The sequence below is a fragment of the Ranitomeya imitator genome, chromosome 2 (assembly GCF_032444005.1).
Source record: "Ranitomeya imitator isolate aRanImi1 chromosome 2, aRanImi1.pri, whole genome shotgun sequence".
NCBI classification, from domain to species: Eukaryota; Metazoa; Chordata; class Amphibia; order Anura; family Dendrobatidae; genus Ranitomeya; species Ranitomeya imitator.
The window spans coordinates 359,812,815-359,830,691 of NC_091283.1; the positions used below are offsets into that span (position 1 = coordinate 359,812,815).

At 46.4% G+C, this 17,877-nt stretch overlaps 1 long non-coding RNA gene across 1 annotated transcript in view; it reads right to left on the reverse strand.

Annotated features, from left to right (window-relative positions):
• Positions 1 to 647: 647 nt before the first annotated feature.
• Positions 648 to 17,877, reverse strand: part of LOC138663836 (uncharacterized) — a 269,115-nt gene continuing 251,885 nt past the window's right edge. Inside the window, exon 3 of the long non-coding RNA XR_011318244.1 lies at positions 648 to 733. This is a non-coding gene — a long non-coding RNA (uncharacterized lncRNA). The remainder of the gene's footprint in view (positions 734 to 17,877) is intronic.

Genomic DNA, 17,877 nt, shown 5'->3' on the forward strand with positions numbered 1-17,877 from the left:
TCCTCCGGTATGCCGTATTTCGCCATTCGTCCTATGACTCCAGCAAAGTGGTTTTTGAAGTGGGGACTTCCCAGAACTCCCTGGCTCTCCTCCTTTCCTCCTCAGTATCCAGCATGTGATTGCCAGAAGCAGAGGCGTAGCTAGAGCTTTTGCCGCCCGGGGCTGTTCCCGAGTTTGGCGCCCCCCCCTCCCCCGGCTCAATACACACAAAGGTTACCAAAAATGGTTTTCCTGTTTTGTAGAACTTAAACTGGGCCTAATGGTGTCACCCCCACATGCCAAACCTGTGACTTAATACCACCACACCATGACCAGACCACATAGTGACCGAATAATACTACATACAAGGGACAAATACCACAACACCATTTCCAGACCACATATTACCACCACATAGTGACTGAATACTACAATACTGATCAGTAATAAAAAAAAAAACACAATACTATCACCATAAGTGCCAGTATTCACAGGAGATCTGTACTTAGTATGCAGTGTCTGTGTAGAGGTAATACAGAGATCACTGGTGGTATTATACACAGGAACTCTGTATATAATGTATAGATAATACAGTGATCACTGGTGACATTGTGCACAGGACCGCTGTATATAGTATACAGTGTATAGTGTCAGTGTATAGGTAACACTGACTCACCAGTGACGTCTCTAGGTGAAGTCCTTCATCTTTCATCCAGCACAGACCGCCATCATTCCTTCCAGCCAGGACTCGTTTCTGCAGGAAATAACACAGTTATCTCGAGCTCCACTTGCAGAACACATTACTTAATTTTTCACAACTTCTACATTACATCACATGAAGAAAAAAAGGTGATATAGTGTCACTCTACACAGTAACAGGACCGCCCCCCCCATTTAAAACAGTATACTAAAAAAATAAAATAAATACATCACTGCAGTAATAATATCCCTTAATTAGCCCCTATGGTAATACTATTCCCCACCCTGGCCCCGCTTATCTCATTCCTGGCTCCAGCCATATGTTCTCGCATCCTGCCCTCATGAGTATCCATTTTACCCCATATGATCTCCCCATCCTGCCCCACCAGCCTCCATCGTATCCGTCCTGCCCCATGATCCAATCCTGCCCCATGATCCAATCCTGCCCCGTGTCTCCAATCATGCCCCGTATCTACATTCTGCCCATGCCTCAAGTCCTGCCCCCAGTGTGTCCAGCAATCTGCCCCAGTGTGTCCAGCATATTACCCCCATGTTGTCCAGCATTGCCCCAGTGTGTCCAGCATATTACCCCCAGTGTGTCCAGCAATCTGCCCCAGTGTCCAGCATTGCCCCAGTGTGTCCAGAAATCTGCCCCAGGGTCTCCAGCATTGCCCCAGTGTGTCCAGCATTGCCCCAGTGTATGGCCAGCATTGCCCCCAGTGTGCACAGCAATCTGCCCCCAGTGTGCACAGCAATCTGCCCCAGTGTGCACAGCAATCTGCCCCAGTGTGCACAGCAATCTGCCCCAGTGTGCACAGCAATCTGCCCCAGTGTGCACAGCAATCTGCCCCAGTGTGCACAGCAATCCGCCCCAGTGTGCACAGCAATCCGCCCCAGTGTGCACAGCAATCTGCCCCAGTGTGCACAGCATTGCCCCAGCGTGTCCAGCAATCTGCCCCAGTGTCCAGCATTGCCCCAGTGTGTCCAGAAGTCTGCCCCAGGGTCTCCAGCATTGCCTCAATGTGTCCAGAAATCTGCCCCAGTGTGTCCAGCAATCTGCCCCATGGTCTCCTGTATTGCCCCAGTGTGTCCAGCATTCTGCCCCATGGTCTCCAGTATTGCCCCAGTGTGTCCAGCATTCTGCCCCATGGTCTCCAGTATTGCCCCAGTGTGTCCAGCATTCTGCCCCATGGTCTCCAGTATTGCCCCAGTGTGTCCAGCAATCTGCCCCATGGTCTCCAGTATTGCCCCAGTGTGTCCAGCATTGCCCCCAGACAGAGTCAGACATAAAGAAAAAAAAAGTAAAATCCTCACCTCTCCCGTTCCTAGCGCAGGTCCGGTGCAATCAGCGTCTCTCCGGCTCTGCAACGCTCAGGACAGAGAGGCTGAGCGGCGCGCACAGTGATGACGTCATCGCGTCCTCTGCCCTGAGATGTCGCAGAGTCAGAGGGCGCTGAAGATGCTGCAGCTGCCGCAGGAACCAGGAGAGGTGAGTATTAGAGCGGGGGCCGGGGGCGGGGGGAGCCTGGTCGTGGCGGCGGACGGCGCCGCCCGAAGATTTAAAGGGCCCGCGTCTTTTTTTTTTTTTTTTCTTCCTGCTCCTGCAGCGCCGGCCGCCCCCCGCATTGTGCCGCCCGGGGCAGCCCGCACCCGCCTTCCTATGCCACTGGCCAGAAGTGATGTCCGACATGGTCGCAGGTCTTTCAGTCTCACTTTCGGTTTCATTCCAGGGAGGATCGCTAGTTTTCGCCATTTGTAAGATGCCTAAGCGAGGTAGTTGTAGGCGAGCTTCAGTCCCCACTCAATTTGGCATCCTGCAGACATCGCATGTCCCTGTCCCAGTGTGCTGCTATGTGTGTGGAGCATCACACTTACTTTGGGGCTGAAGGCTTCTTCTTATGAGCCCAGGAATCCCTCTTCTGGAACAAGGGAAGCAAATAATCCAGGAGACACGAGGTTCATAAAAACAACCAAATGTTTACTTGGTGAACAGCAGTATGTACATGGTTTACAGGCAGATATATAGGATAAGGCCTAACGAGCTGTCATCTTTTCCACAGGTACCGGATAAAACTTCAGCCCTGGCTCTCAGTATAGGTGGCATGTCCCTCTCACTGGTTTTCCTAGCCCTAGGGAGTCTTCTTCACCTCTAGCAGTATATCCGATTGCAATACTTTCTGGCCCATGTAATCTGAGTCCATCTTTCCCTGTATCTTCACAAGCTGAGTGTGACACAGGTCCCCTATGTCCATCTTGAGGTTGCCCCAGGCCATTTAGACGGAATCACATGGAAGGGTATTTTCGGGAATCCACTGCCCTGTGTATTAGGTCCATACTGTTTCTAGCAGCCCCAGGCCTGCTACTTCGCTCACTGCTGTCCACACACTGACTGACTGGCCATGTCACTTCCTGGACCTGCTACAAACTTTCAGTTCCCCCTCCAAACCTGGGCCAGCCACTACAGTTAACCCGGTCTAGGCTAACTGCAGCCCCAGAGTGTATCATACCTTCACATATATGAACATCAAATGCATTTATCTCTTGGAGTGTCAGGGACCATTCCATCAGCCCCACTACTGCTACACATTCATGGAGAGTTGAGCAGGCTTATGGTGGATCCCTGCCAGTGTATGCAAGGGGGCCTTCTTTGCTTACACTAAAGAAGTCTGTTTACCATTACTTGCTATGTACTATTTTTTCACTAGGCATTGTGGGCAGGGATATATTAGGACTGCGCATGCGCCACATGCACGCGCGTCCGCACGGCCGCGCGCACCTGGCGCATGCGCAGTAGCTAGGGCACGAGGCACGGCCGCGTGCACCTGGCGCAGTAGGGGAGTGCCAACACTGCTACCGGTATTAACCCTTTGGGGGGGGAGAGGGCGCGGGGGGCAGGGCATGGGGAGGTCAGACTGCGAACACTGCTACCGGTATTAACCCTTTAGGGGGCTGCCAACACTGCCGACACGCAATTCCCGCATTTCTGCCGGCGCTCATTCAGGAGCACGCATTTATGCCCTTCGGCGCGCATTTCGAATGTAAGGAAGCGCGCATTCAGGATCGCGGATCCGTATTCTGCCTGTAGTAATCTGTTGCGTTTATTCCCAGCGGATCCCTATTCTGCCTGTAGTAATCTGTTGCGTTTATTCCCAGTGGATCTGTATTCTGCCTGTAGTAATCTGTTGCGTTTATTCCCAGCGGATCCCTATTCTGCCTGTAGTAATCTGTTGCGTTTATTCCCAGCGGATCTGTATTCTGCCTGTAGTAATCTGTTGCGTTTATTCCCAGCGGATCCGTATTCTGCTTGTAGTAACCTGTTGCCTTTATTCCCAGTGGATCCGTATTCTGCCTGTAGTAACCTGTTGCCTTTATTCCCAGCGGATCCGTATTCTGACTGTAGTAAACTGTTGCCTTTATTCCCAGTGTATCCGTATTCTGCCTGTAGTAATCTGTTGCGTTTATTCCCAGCGGATCCGGATTCTGCCTGTAGTAACCTGTTGCCTTTATTCCCAGCGGATCCGTATTCTGCCTGTAGTAATCTGTTGCGTTTATTCCTAGCGGATCCGTATTCTGCCTGTAGTAACCTGTTGCGTTTATTCCCAGCGGATCTATATTCTGCCTGTAGTGAGCTGTTGCCTTTATTCCCAGCGGATCATACATGGCCAAATGGAGGATGGAAGCATATAGCATGGGCAGAAATCTCACAGTGACCCCACTTGTTAAAGTGAACCTGTCACGTCGGTTTGGCCCTGTAAGCTGCGGCCACCACCTTTCAGGGCTTATATACAGTATTATATAATGCTATAGATAAGCCCCCGGTCCAACCTGAAATAGAAGAAAAACAAGTTTTATTATACTCACCCTGGGGCGGTCGGTTCCGATGGGCGTCTCAGGTCCAGGTCCTGCGCCTCCCATCTTCATGCAATGACGTCCTCCTCCTTGCTTTGTGTCGCGGCTCCTGCGCAGGCGTACTTATCTGCCCTGTTGAGGGCAGAGTAAATTATAGCAGTGCGCAGGTGCCTGGAAAGGTCAGAGAGTCCCAGAGACTGCAGTACTTTGCTGTGCCCTCAACAGGGCAGACCAGTACGGCTGCGCAGGAGACGCGACACGGAGCAAGGAAGAGGACATCATCGTATGACGATGGGAGGCTCCGGACCGCGATGCCCATCGAATGGGACAGCCCCCCCCTCCCGGGTGAGTATAATCTTGTTTTTCTTCTATTTCAGGGTAGACCAGAGGCTTATCTAGAGCATTACAGAATACTGTAGATTAGCCGTGAAAGGCAGTGGCCGCAGCTTAGGCCTCTTTCACACTTCCATCTTTGAGCTCCCATCACAATCCGTCGATTTTTGAAAAAACAGGATCCAGCAAATTTTTCTGCTGGATCCTGTTTTCCTCATAGACTTGTATTAGCGACGGATTGTGACGGATGGCCTTTCATTTCATCGTGCACTGGATCTGTCGAAAAATTGCTGTCCGTCGGGTGGAGAAAACGTTCAGAGGATCGTTTTTTCTGCACATTGTAAAATCGCTCAGCGACGGGTTCTGCGCTGTCCGTCGTTGGCTATAATGGAAGCCTATGGACGCAAGATCCGTCGCTGACCGTCAAAAGCAGGAATCCAGCGACGGGTCCCGTCTTTTGAAACTGATCATGCGTGGAAGAATTTCCCGTGAGGGAAATTGTCTCTCGCTCTCTCTCTTTTTACTATTGATGCTGCCTATGCAGCATCAATAGTAAAAAGATATCATTGTACAAATATTAAATTTTTTAAAAAAAAAAATCGCAATATTCTTACCTTCCGGCATCCCGCGCAGCGTTACCGATGCTCCCGATGCCGCCGGCATCTTCCGTTTCCAGTAATGCATTGCGAAATGATACGATGACCTCGCGATCTCGCTAGGTCTTCTGGGTTATTGCCGCAATGCATAACTGGGAACGCTAGCTGCCGGGAGCATCGGTAACGCTGCGCGGGATGCCGAAAGGTAAGAATATTGAGATTTTTTTTTTTTCACCTTGGTTGTGTTGTGTATTCGTTTTCGCTGCGGAAAACTGCTGCAAAGACACATACACAACAGGTGCACAGAGCCTCGACGGGTCTGTCAGGAAAACAGGCCCAGTGCATACGTTTTCCACAATCTGCACAGGATCTGTCATTTCAACTTCTTGACGGATCCTGTGCAGATTTGGAAGACGGAAGTGTGAAAGAGGCCTTACAGGGCCAAAACGACTTGACAGGTTCCCTTTAACCCTCACTTAGCCAGAGTAGGTGCCCAGTTACATGCTGCGGGAGTGCTGGAATATTAGGGGCTGGTTGGTTCCTCATCCCCCGTCCCTCCTTTTTGCAGACAGCTGGATTGCCTTCGGCAGCTGGTCATCATCCTGTGTGAACGTTCAGAGCTCCATGAACTTGTGGAATTCCCTTACGTGAATTTACAGTGAGGTGAGCGTCGCCCGGCCGGAGCCATCGTCTTCTTACCGAGCCGGCTGTATATCACTGCTGTGTCTCCCTCAGGTTGTGAGCATCATTGAAGCTCGGGCTCGAGCCGCGGATCTGCTGACCCATAATATGCTTTCCATATTCATCGGCACAACTATCCGAAAGGTATCGGGGGTTTTACTCTTCTGATCTGAGCTCTAGTAAGAGATTGTATTACAAATTCTGGAGCCGCTAATTTTAGTCACGTACATTCCTCCTGGACATATGTTATGTTATGTGAAGCCCCTCCATTTGTCTTTGCACACAGAGGGGGGGCACACTCGGGGGTCAGGTAGTTATCCGTCATATTTGAGATTGTCCCCTCTAGTGATCTCCATTCCTCTTTTGATTTCCGTCTCTGCTGAATGTCATTGTCTCCTTCCTCAGCCGGCACTGTGATGTTTGTGTACAGGATGCATCTCAACAGAGGGGTCTGAACCCATAAAGGTCTTCAGAAGCAAGTGAATGCGTACCTGGCGTGTCTGACCTGTCTGCTGCTTATACGGCCCGAATATTCCTGGATTGTGCAGCCGGCGTCGGGGGCAGTGGGAAAGAAATGTATAGTTACAGGAGTTTTCCTGTCCAGGGGTGGATTCTCGTCTCAGGCGTTCACGGTAAAATCTGTCAGTCAGCACAAGTGTATGCCATTTATTATTATAGCACCTTTTTTTTTATTACAGCACCATTTATTGCAGTACGCTATAATACGCCATTTACCAAACTCTTCATTAAGAGTCACAGAACCGGCGCAGCACACCCATATCCGTAACTTCAACCCTTAAACTTATATCGGGGTCCAAGCCATGAACGAACTCTGTCTATGCACTGGTCAGAGCTGTGGAAATGGCTGAGCTGGACGTGCAATGCCATTTCTGTAAGTGGATGGGCTCCGGCCGATGTGTCTAACTCTGAACACTTGACATATTCCTATATATATATATATATATATATATATATATATATATATATATATATAATCTCTTAATATTTCATAGATAGCAGAAAAGCAGGTAATTCAATTGTCGGGTTCTGCATAATTATTACAGAAGCCGTCAGGATATGAGACATGGTTTACATACAGTGAACCATTGCATATCCGTTAGATTTTTATATGTCCCTCACTAGTAGTGTTAGTAGTGTGTGTGTGAAAAATTTTGGAGCTGTAGGTGTTAAATTAAAGGATTAATACACACAACAGTATCACGGACCTGCTTGTTGTGTTCCTTGGTCTTCATGATGCTCTCTGTGCTTCACACAGAACCCTGAGACTAACACAGAGCAGGTGCATTTATACGGAGACTTGATTACACACAGGTGGATTATATTTATCATCATTAGGCATTTAGGACAACATTGGATCATTCAGAGATCCACAATGAACTTCTGGAGTGAGTTTGTTGCACTGAAAGTAAATGGGCTGAATAATATTGCACGTCCCACTTTTCAGTTATTGAATTTCCACAAAAAATTTAAACAACCAATACATTTCGTTCAACTTCACAATTGTGTTCCACTTGTTGCTGATTCTTCACCAAAAATTTACATTTGGTATCTTTGTGTTTGAAGCAGGATATGTGGGAAAAGGTTGAAAAGTTCCAGGGGGCCGAATACTTTCGCAAGGCACTATATATATATATATATATATATATATATATATATATATATATATATATATCTAATATATAATTGCCTAGAATACTACTTCCTGCAATTTGTGCCAACTTCCGTGGCTTTGTCCGGAGCTAATGTCCGGAGATTAATTGCCTAGAATACTACTTCCTGCAATTTGTGCCAACTTCCGTGGCTTTGTCCGGAGCTAATGTCCGGAGCTAATGTCCGGAGCTAATGTGCGGAGATAATGTCCGGAGCTAATGTCCGGAGATAAGTGACGTCAACAGTGTCCAGTGTCTGATTGGTTGCCGCCTGCTGCGAGCGACCAATCAGAAACGTGCCGTACTGTGACACACTCCGCCCGCCATTTTGGTGTGATTTTTGAATTTTTACCTCACAGCAAGTTTCTACTGCGTGGAGGCGGGCCCAGTGACGTTGCTCTTCAAGCTCCTGCCGAATTTCGTCAAAAAAATGATAATACCATTTACCAAAACTATATATATTTAGTTGTGAAGTGGTTCAGTGACATTTTCACACCAATTTTGAACTTTTGTTTGGTGTTTTCTCCATATACTGCCTATTATTTTTGTTCTTTCTTACTATTATTTATTAATTGTATTATTCTTACATTTGAATAAATAAAGTATATATGGATTCTAGACTCCCGATTCTTTAGAATCGGGCTGCCATCTAGTATATATATATATATATATATATACACACACACACACCCCTATACTATGTGTATATTTCTATTCTATCTATTGTATTGTAACCTGTCAGTGTGATTTTACTGTATGCGCACAGGAATTGCCAGCTGTTCTATCAATCACATTTATATTTATATATATAGTTATACATACATACATATATACATATACTAGATGGTGGCCCGATTCTAACGCATCGGGTATTCTAGAATATGTATGTATATAGCAGCCACATAGTATATAGCACAGGCCACGTAGTATATAGGAGCCATGTAGTATATAGCAGACAAATACTACCTGGTCTGTGCTATATACTATGTGGCTGCTATATACATACATACATATTGTAGAACACCCGATGCGTTAATACAGGCCACGCAATATATAACAGTGGCCACACAGTATATAACACAGCCCAAATAGTATATAACACAGCCCACGCAGTATATAACACAGGCCATGCAGTATATAACAGTGGCCACATAATATATAGCACAGGCCACGCAGTACATAACACAGCCACACAGTATCTAACACTGGCCACGTGGTATATAACACTGCCCACGTAGTATATAACACTGGCCATGTAGTATATAGCAGCCACCTGGTATATAACACTGCCCACACAGTATATAACACTGCCCACACGGTATATAACACAGCCCACGGGGTATATAACACTGCCCACGTAGTATATAGCAGCCCACGCGGTATATAACGCAGCCCACGCGGTATATAACGCAGCCCACGCGGTATATAACACTGTCCACGCTGTATATAACATTGTCCACGCGGTATATAACACTGCCCACGTAGTATAGAACACTGCCCACGTAGTATATAGCAGCCACGCTGTATATAACGCCAGCCACGCTGTATATAACGCCGCCCACGCGCTATATAACACTGCCTATGTAGTATATAGCAGTGTGGGCACATATCCGTGTTAAAAAAAGATAATTAAAACAAAAAATAGTTATATACTCACCCCCTGGGATCTCGCGAGACCGCTAAGTCTAATGGGGAATTTCGCAAAGCATCTCTGGTAACGGAAGATGGCGGCAGTCGTGAGCGCATCTACGGAGGGTGAGTATAGCAGGTTTTTTGTTATTGTATTATTTGTAACATTAGATCTTTTTACTATTGACGCTGCATAGGCAGCATCAATAGTAAAAATTTGGGGACACACAGGGTTAATAGCAGCGGTAACGTTACCCGCGGTATAGTGCGGTACGTTACCGCTGGCATTAACCTTGTGTGAGTGGAGGGGAGTATGCGGGCGCCGGGCACTGACTGCTGGGGAGTATGGAGCGGGTGCCGGGCACTGACTGCAGGGGAGTAGGGAGGGACTAATCGGACTGTGCCCATCGCTGATTGGTCGCGGCAGCCATGACAGGCAGCTGGCGAGACCAATCAGCGACACGGGATTTCCGTGACAGAAGTTGCAGACAGAAAGACGGAAGTACCCCTTAGACAATTATATATATAGATATATATACATACATATGTATGTTTTGATAAATATTTAGTATTAAAATGATGTGTAAATGACAGAGAACTGCTTATTGCAAATGGGTATGAAGCCTAAGGATGAGAACCGGCAAAGCCAAAGCTTGTCCTCCGCATGCGCCTGGACTCCCTGACCGTTTATGGTGAGAATTCACATCACATGACCATCGTGACTAATGGTGATGTCATTCATGGTGATGTAATGCCACACTCAGAAACGGTGAGGGATTAGAGCCATGGCAGCCGGGCTCAGACCATGTGTGCACCATTAATATCTTCCTCCATTTCCTTTACAGCTGCAGGAGAAGCTCAGTGACAAACTGAACTACTACTTTCAGAAGTTGGGAGACTCCAAGTCGCATTTGCTCCGTTGGAGAAGCAAGCACCGCTATGTGCTCCATGGTTTTCCCCTTTATATCTGCATTTAGTCATTTTTGTATAATAAAATTTTATATTTTCTCTGTTTTTGCGATACTGAATCGCTGGTTTCTCGGTAATGGGCCGTGTCCTCAGCGTTAGATAATTTACATCAAGATTATGGCTTATATTAATTAATTCATTAAACCACTAGCAGACTCCGCCCCTCCCACTTTTTAGAACTGTGTCATAAAGGTGGGCCCAGCTGGCGGAGCGTAAGTAATGGCTCTTTGTAGCTGCTTGCAAGCAGTGAATTGAAACATCCCCGTTCTTGCATTTTCACAACTGCCACGATATAAACACGAGCGGCTCATGGTCCTCGTCCTCATGGGTCTCTTGTGTACAGATGTCATCAGTACGGTCGACGATGTGGTGCTGATCTGTTGCAGCAGCGTTGGAGGCGCTACCATGGTGGGCATGAGCTTTCATCCCTTGAACTGTTCTCTTTTTAAAGGGGTTGTCCATAACCGTGATATTGATGGTCTCTCATTAGAGTATGTCATCTGTGTGTGATCTGTGGGGGTGCGACACCGACACCTCCGCCTTTTAAGTTGTTGGATGGAACGTGTCATTCCCTGCGCTGCACAGCTCCGCCGACAGACGTGCTGTACCCGACCTTGGACACAGCTCCGGTGACGCAACTGTGCTGTGGGTGTTGGTGACTGAGCAGCTTTGGCTGACACCAGGGAAGAGCTTACAGCCAAGATGGCGGGTATAACCAGTGGTAAAGACGGGCTATCAATGTTAACCCCTTATTGACCAAGGCAATTTTTACATGTCTGACCACTGTCCCTTTATGAGGTTATAACTCTGGAACGCTTCAACGGATCTTGGCGATTCTGACATTGTTTTCTCGTGACATTCTACTTCATGATAGTGGTAAAATTTCTTTGATATTACCTGCGTTTATTTGTGAAAAAATGGAAATTTGGCTAAAATTTTCAAACTTTCGCAATTTTCCAACTTTGAATTTTTATTCCCTTAACCCCTTAGCGACCGCCGATACGCCTTTTAACGGCGGCCGCTAAGGGTACTTAAACCACAGCGCCGTTAATTAACGGCGCTGTGGAAAAAGTCCATAGCGCCCCCCAGAGGCCGATTTTCTCCGGGGTCTCGGCTGCCGAGGGTAGCCGAGACCCCAGAGAACATGATTCGGGTTTTTTTTAACCCACCCCGCATTTGCGATCGCCGGTAATTAACCGTTTACCGGCGATCGCAAAAAAACAAAAAAAAAAAAACGCGATCTCTTTTTAATTTCTCTGTCCTCCGATGTGATCGCACATCGGAGGACAGAGAAAAGGGGTCCCAGGTGGCCCCCCAATACTCACCTAGCTCCCCCGATGCTCCTCGTGTCTCCCGGTGGGCGCCGCCATCTTCAAAATGGCGGGCGCATGCACAGTGCGCCCGCCGGCCGGCACCGGATGAATCTTTGGGGTCTCGGCTGCCGGGGGTAGCCGAGACCCCAAAGAGCATGATCGGGGTCGGTATTACCGACCCCTATTTTGCGATCGCCGGTAATTAACTGTTTACCGGCGACCGCAAAAAAAAAAAAGTAAAGTGTAATTCTCTGTCCTCTGATGTGATCGCACATCAGAGGACAGAGAAATAGGGGGATTCAGGGACCCTAGCATACTCACCTAGGTCCCTGGATCCTCTTGCTGCTCCTCCTGGCCGCCGGCAGAAGAACATGGCGGACGCATGCCCAGTGCGCCCGCCATCTGTCTCCATCTGCCGGCCGGCAGGAAAACAGCAGTTGGGGCTAAAATTAGGGTTAGGAGTAGGGTTAGGGGTAGGGGTAGGGTTAGGGTTGGGGCTAAATTTAGGGTTAGGGTTGGGGCTAAATTTAGGGTTAGGGTTGGGGCTAAATTTAGGGTTAGGCTTCTTTCACACTTACGTCGGTACGGGGCCGTCGCAATGCGTCGGCCCGACATACCGACGCACGTTGTGAAAATTGTGCACAACGTGGGCAGCAGCTGTAGTTTTTCAACGCATCCGCTGCCCAATCTATGTCCTGGGGAGGAGGGGGCGGAGTTACGGCCACGCATGCGCGGTCAGAAATGGCGGATGCGACGTACAAAAAAACGTTTCATTGAACTTTTTTTGTGCCGACGCTCCGCCAAAACACAACTGATCCAGTGCACGACGGACGCGACGTGTGGCCATCCGTCACGATCCGTCGGCAATACAAGTCTATGGGCAAAAAACGCATCCTGCGGGCACATTTGCAGGATCCGTTTCTTGTCCAAAACGACAGATTGCGACGGATGCCAAACGACGCAAGTGTGAAAGTAGCCTTAGGGCTAGGGTTAGGGTTGGGGCTAAAGTTAGGGCTAGGGTTGGGGCTAAAGTTAGGGTTAGAGCTGGGATTAGGGTTAGGGTTTGGATTAGGGTTGGTATTAGGGTTAGGGTTGGCATTAGGGTTACGCTTGGGATTAGGGTTAGGTTTGGGATTAGGGTTAAGGTTAGGGTTGTGATTAGGGGTGTATTGGGATTAGGGTTAGGTTTGAGGTTAGGGTTGAGATTAGGATTAGGGGTGTGTTGGATTTAGGGTTTTGATTAGGGTTATGGTTAGGGTTGACATTAGGGTTGTTTTGGGGTAAGGGTTGTGATTATGGTTAGGGTTAGTGATTAGGATTATGGATCAGGTTGGGATTAGGGTTAGGGGTGTGTTGGGGTTAGGGTTGGAGCTAGAATTGGGGGGTTTCCACTGTTTAGGTACATCAGGGGGTCTCCAAACATGACAGCCAATTTTGCGCTCAAAAAGTCAAATGGTGCTCCCTCCCTTCTGAGCTCTGCCGTGCGCCCAAACAGTGGGTTACCCCCACATATGGGGCATCAGCGTAGTCGGGATAAATTGTACAACAACTTCTGGGGTCCAATTTCTCTTGTTACCCTTGTGAAAATAAAAACTTGGGGGCTACAAAATCTTTTTTGTGAAAAAATTTTTTTTTTTTATTTTCACGACTCTGCATTCTAAACTTCTGTGAAGCACTTGGGCATTCAAAGTTCTCACCACACATCTAGATAAGTTCCTTGGGGGGTCTAGTTTCCAAAATGGGGTCACTTGTGGGGGGTTACTACAGTTTAGGTACATCAGGGGCTCTGCAATCGCAACATAATGCCCACAGACCATTCTATAAAAGTCTGCATTCCAAAAAGGCGCTCCTTCCCTTCCGAGCTCTGCCGTGCACCCAAACAGTGGTTTACCCCCACATATGGCACATCAGCGTACTCGGGATAAATTGGACAACAACTATTGCAGTCCAATTTCTCCTGTTACCCTTGTGAAAATAAAAACTTGGGGGCTACAATATCTTTTTTGTGGAAAAAAAAATATTTTTTATTTTCACGACTCTGCATTCTAAACTTCTGTGAAGCACTTGGGCATTCAAAGTTCTCACCACACATCTAGATAAGTTCCTTGGGGGGTCTAGTTTCCAAAATGGGGTCACTTGTGGGGGGTTACCACAGTTTAGGTACATCAGGGGCTCTGCAATCGCAACAATGCCCACAGACCATTCTATCAAAGTCTGCATTCCAAAAAGGCGCTCCTTCCCTTCCGAGCTCTGCCGTGCGCCCAAACAGTGGTTTACCCCCACATATGGCGCATCAGCGTACTCGGGATAAATTGGACAACAACTATTGCAGTCCAATTTCTCCTGTTACCCTTGTGAAAATAAAAACTTGGGGGCTACAATATCTTTTTTGTGGAAAAAAAAATATTTTTTATTTTCACGACTCTGCATTCTAAACTTCTGTGAAGCACTTGGGCATTTAAGGTTCTCACCACACATCTAGATAAGTTCCTTGGGGGGTCTAGTTTCCAAAATGGGGTCACTTGTGGAGGGTTTCTACTGGTTAGGTACATCAGGGGCTCTGCAAACGCAACATAATACCCGCAGACCATTCTATCAAAGTCTGCATTCCAAAACGGCGCTCCTTCCTTCCGAGCTCTGCCGTGCGCCCAAACAGTGGTTTACCCCCACATATGGGGTACCAGCATACTCAGGACAAATTGGACAACAACTTTTGGGGTCCAATTTCTCTTGTTACCCTTGTGAAAAAAACTTGGGGGCTAAAAAATCTTTTTTGTGGAAAAAAAAATATTTTTTATTTTCATGGCTCTGCATTATAAACTTCTGTGAAGCACTTGGGCATTTAAGGTTCTCACCACACATCTAGATAAGTTCCATGGGGGGTCTAGTTTCCAAAATGGGGTCACTTGTGGGGGATTTCTACTGTTTAGGCACATCAGGGGCTCTCCAAACGCGACATGGCGTCCGATCTCAATTCCAGCCAATTCTGCATTGAAAAAGTCAAACGGCGCTCCTTCATTTCTAAGTTCTGCGGTGCGCCCTAACAGTGGTTTACCCCCACATATGGGGTATTGGCGTATTCAGGAGAAATTGCATAACAAAATTTATGGTTACATTTCTGTTTTTACACTTGTGAAAATAAAAAAAATGGTTCTGAATTAAGATGTTTGCAAAAAAAAGTTAAATGTTCATTTTTTCCTTCCACATTGTTTCAGTTCCTGTGAAGCACGTAAAGGGTTAATAAACTTCTTGAATGTGGTTTTGAGAACCTTGAGGGGTGCAGTTTTTAGAATGGTGTCACAGTTAGGGGTATGGATGGGATTAGGGTTAGGAGTGTTTGGGTTAGGGGTGTGGTTAGGGTTATGGTTAGGGTTGGGATTAGGGTTAGAGGTGTGTTTGGGTTAGGGTTTCAGTTAGAATTGGGGGGTTTCCACTGTTTAGGCACATCAGGGGCTCTCCAAACGCGACATTGTGTCCGATCTCAATTCCAGTCAATTTTGCATTTAAAAGTCAAATGGCGCTCCTTTCCTTCCGAGCTCTGCCATGCGCCCAAACAGTGGTTTGCGCCCACATATGGGGTATCAGCGTACTCAGAATAAATTGCACAACCACTTTTGGGGTCCAATTTCTCCTGTTACCCTTGGTAAAATAAAACAAATTGGAGCTGAATAAATTTTTTCTGAAGAAAAGTTAAATGTTCATTTTTTGTTAAATATTCCAAAAAATCCTGTGAAACACCTGAAGGGTTAATAAACTTCTTGAATCTGGTTTTGAGCACCTTGAGGGGTGCCGTTTTAATAATGGTGTCACACTTGGTTATTTTCTATCATATAGACCCCTCAAAATGACTTCAAATGTGATGTGGTCCCTAAAAAAAAATGGTGTTGTAAAAATGAGAAATTGCTGGTCAACTTTTAACCCTTATAACTCCCTAACAAAAAAAAATTTTGTTTCCAAAATTGTGCTGATGTAAAGTAGACATGTGGGAAATGTTATTTATTAACTATTTTTCGTGACATATCTCTCTGATTTAAGGGCATAAAAATACAAAGTTTGAAAATTGCTAAATTTTAAACATTTTCGCCATATTTCCGTTTTTTTCATAAATAATCGCAAGTAATATCGAAGAAATGTTACCACTAACATGAAGTACAATATGTCACGAAAAAACAATCTGAGAATCAGCGGGATCCGTTGAAGCGTTCCAGAGTTATAACCTCATAAAGTGACAGTGGTCAGAATTGCAAAAATTGGCCTGGTCATTAAGTACCAAATTGGCTCTGTCACTAAGGGGTTAAATCACAGAGATCTGTCACGCAAAATACTTAATAAGTAACATTTCCCACAAGTCTACTTTACATCAGAACATTTTTGGAAACAAATTTTTTTTGTTAGGGAGTTATAAGGGTTAAAAGTTGACCAGCAATTTCTCATTTTTACAACAAAATTTACAAAACCATTTTTGTTCGGGACCACCTCACATTTGAAGTCACATTTAGGAATCTATATAGCAAAAAATACCCAAAAGTGACACCATTCTAAAAACTGCACCCCTCAAACTGATCAAAACCACATTCAAGAAGTTTATTAACCCTTCAGGTGCTAAAGCAATGCTGAAGGAAAAAATGGAAATTTAACTTTTTAGTCACGAAAACGATCTTTTAGCAACAATTTTTTTATTTTCCCAAAGGTAACAGTAGAAATTGGACTGGAAAAGTTGTTGTCCAATTTGTCCTGAGTAAGCTGATAACCCATATGTGGTGGGGAACCACTGTTTCGGCGCATAGCAGGGCTCGGAAAGGATGGAGCGCCGTTTGATTTTTTCAACCTAAAATTGGCTGGAATTGCGATCGGACGCCATGTTGCGTTTGACGAGCCCCTGATGTGCCTAAACAGTGGAAACCCCCCACAAGTGACCCCATTTTGGAAACTAGACCCCCTAAGGAACATCTAGATGTGTGATGAGCATTTTGAACCGCCAGGGACTTCACAGAAGTTTATAACGCCCGGGCGTGAAAATAAAAAATCATATTTTTTCCACAAACATGATCGTTTAGTCCCCAATTTTTTAATTTCCCAAGGGTAACAGGAGAAATTGGACCGCAAAGTTGTTGTCCAATTTGTCCTGAGTACGCTGGTACCCCGTATGTGGGAGAAAACTACTGTTTGGGCACACGTCAGGGCTCGGAAGGGAACTAGTGACGTTTTGGAATGCAGGCTTTGATGGAATGTTCTGGGGGCGTCACGTTGCGTTTGCGGAGCCCCTGACGTGCCTAAGCAGTGGAAACCCCCAAGTGACCCGATTTTGGAAACTAGACCCCCTAAGGAACTTGTCTAGATATGTGGTGAGAACTTTGAACTCCCAAGTGTTTCACTAAAGTTTATAACGCCCGGGAGTGAAAATAAAAAATCCTATTTTTTGCCCACAAAAATGATCTTTTAATCCCCAATTTTTTAATTTCCCAAGGGTAAAAGGAGAAATTGGACCGAAAAAGTTGTTGTCCAATTTGTCCTGAGTACGCTGGTACCCCATATGTGGGAAAAAACTGTTTGGGCACACGTTGGGGCTCGAAAGGGAAGTACTGAAGTTTTGGAATGCAGACTTTGATGGAATCGTCTGCGGGCGTAATGTTCCATTTGCAGAGCCCCTGATGTGCCTAAACAGGAAAAAAACCACAAGTGACAACATTTTGGAAAGTAGGCCCCCAAAGAACTTACGTAGATGTGCCTCCTTTGGAATGAATCTGTTTCCTGTAAATTAGTAACGCATGGAGGTGTGGTACAATTTAAAGCAATCCTTCCTACACAGGCCAGGTTTTTCGTGGCAGATGTCGCATTGATAGATGGTGTCCTCGCATATTCCTCTTTTGTAGCACACTCGCACCTTTTTTGCGGCTTACTTTTTCTTCCAGTTGGCGAGACAACCCCCGGAAAATGCTGACCTGGTACGATACATGTACCTTCAGTTCCAGGAGTACTGGGGCCCGCTCCTACCCTCGTGCCAAACATCAGGGCCTTAACCACTACCTCCTGGAAATGAAAGTACGACGTATCGGTGTTGTGTGCACATGGTGACAGCAGGAAAGCGTTGAGCATTGCCATTTGTACAATGTGCATGGACAGCGTTTTGTACCACACCCTGGCCTTTCTCAAAGCACT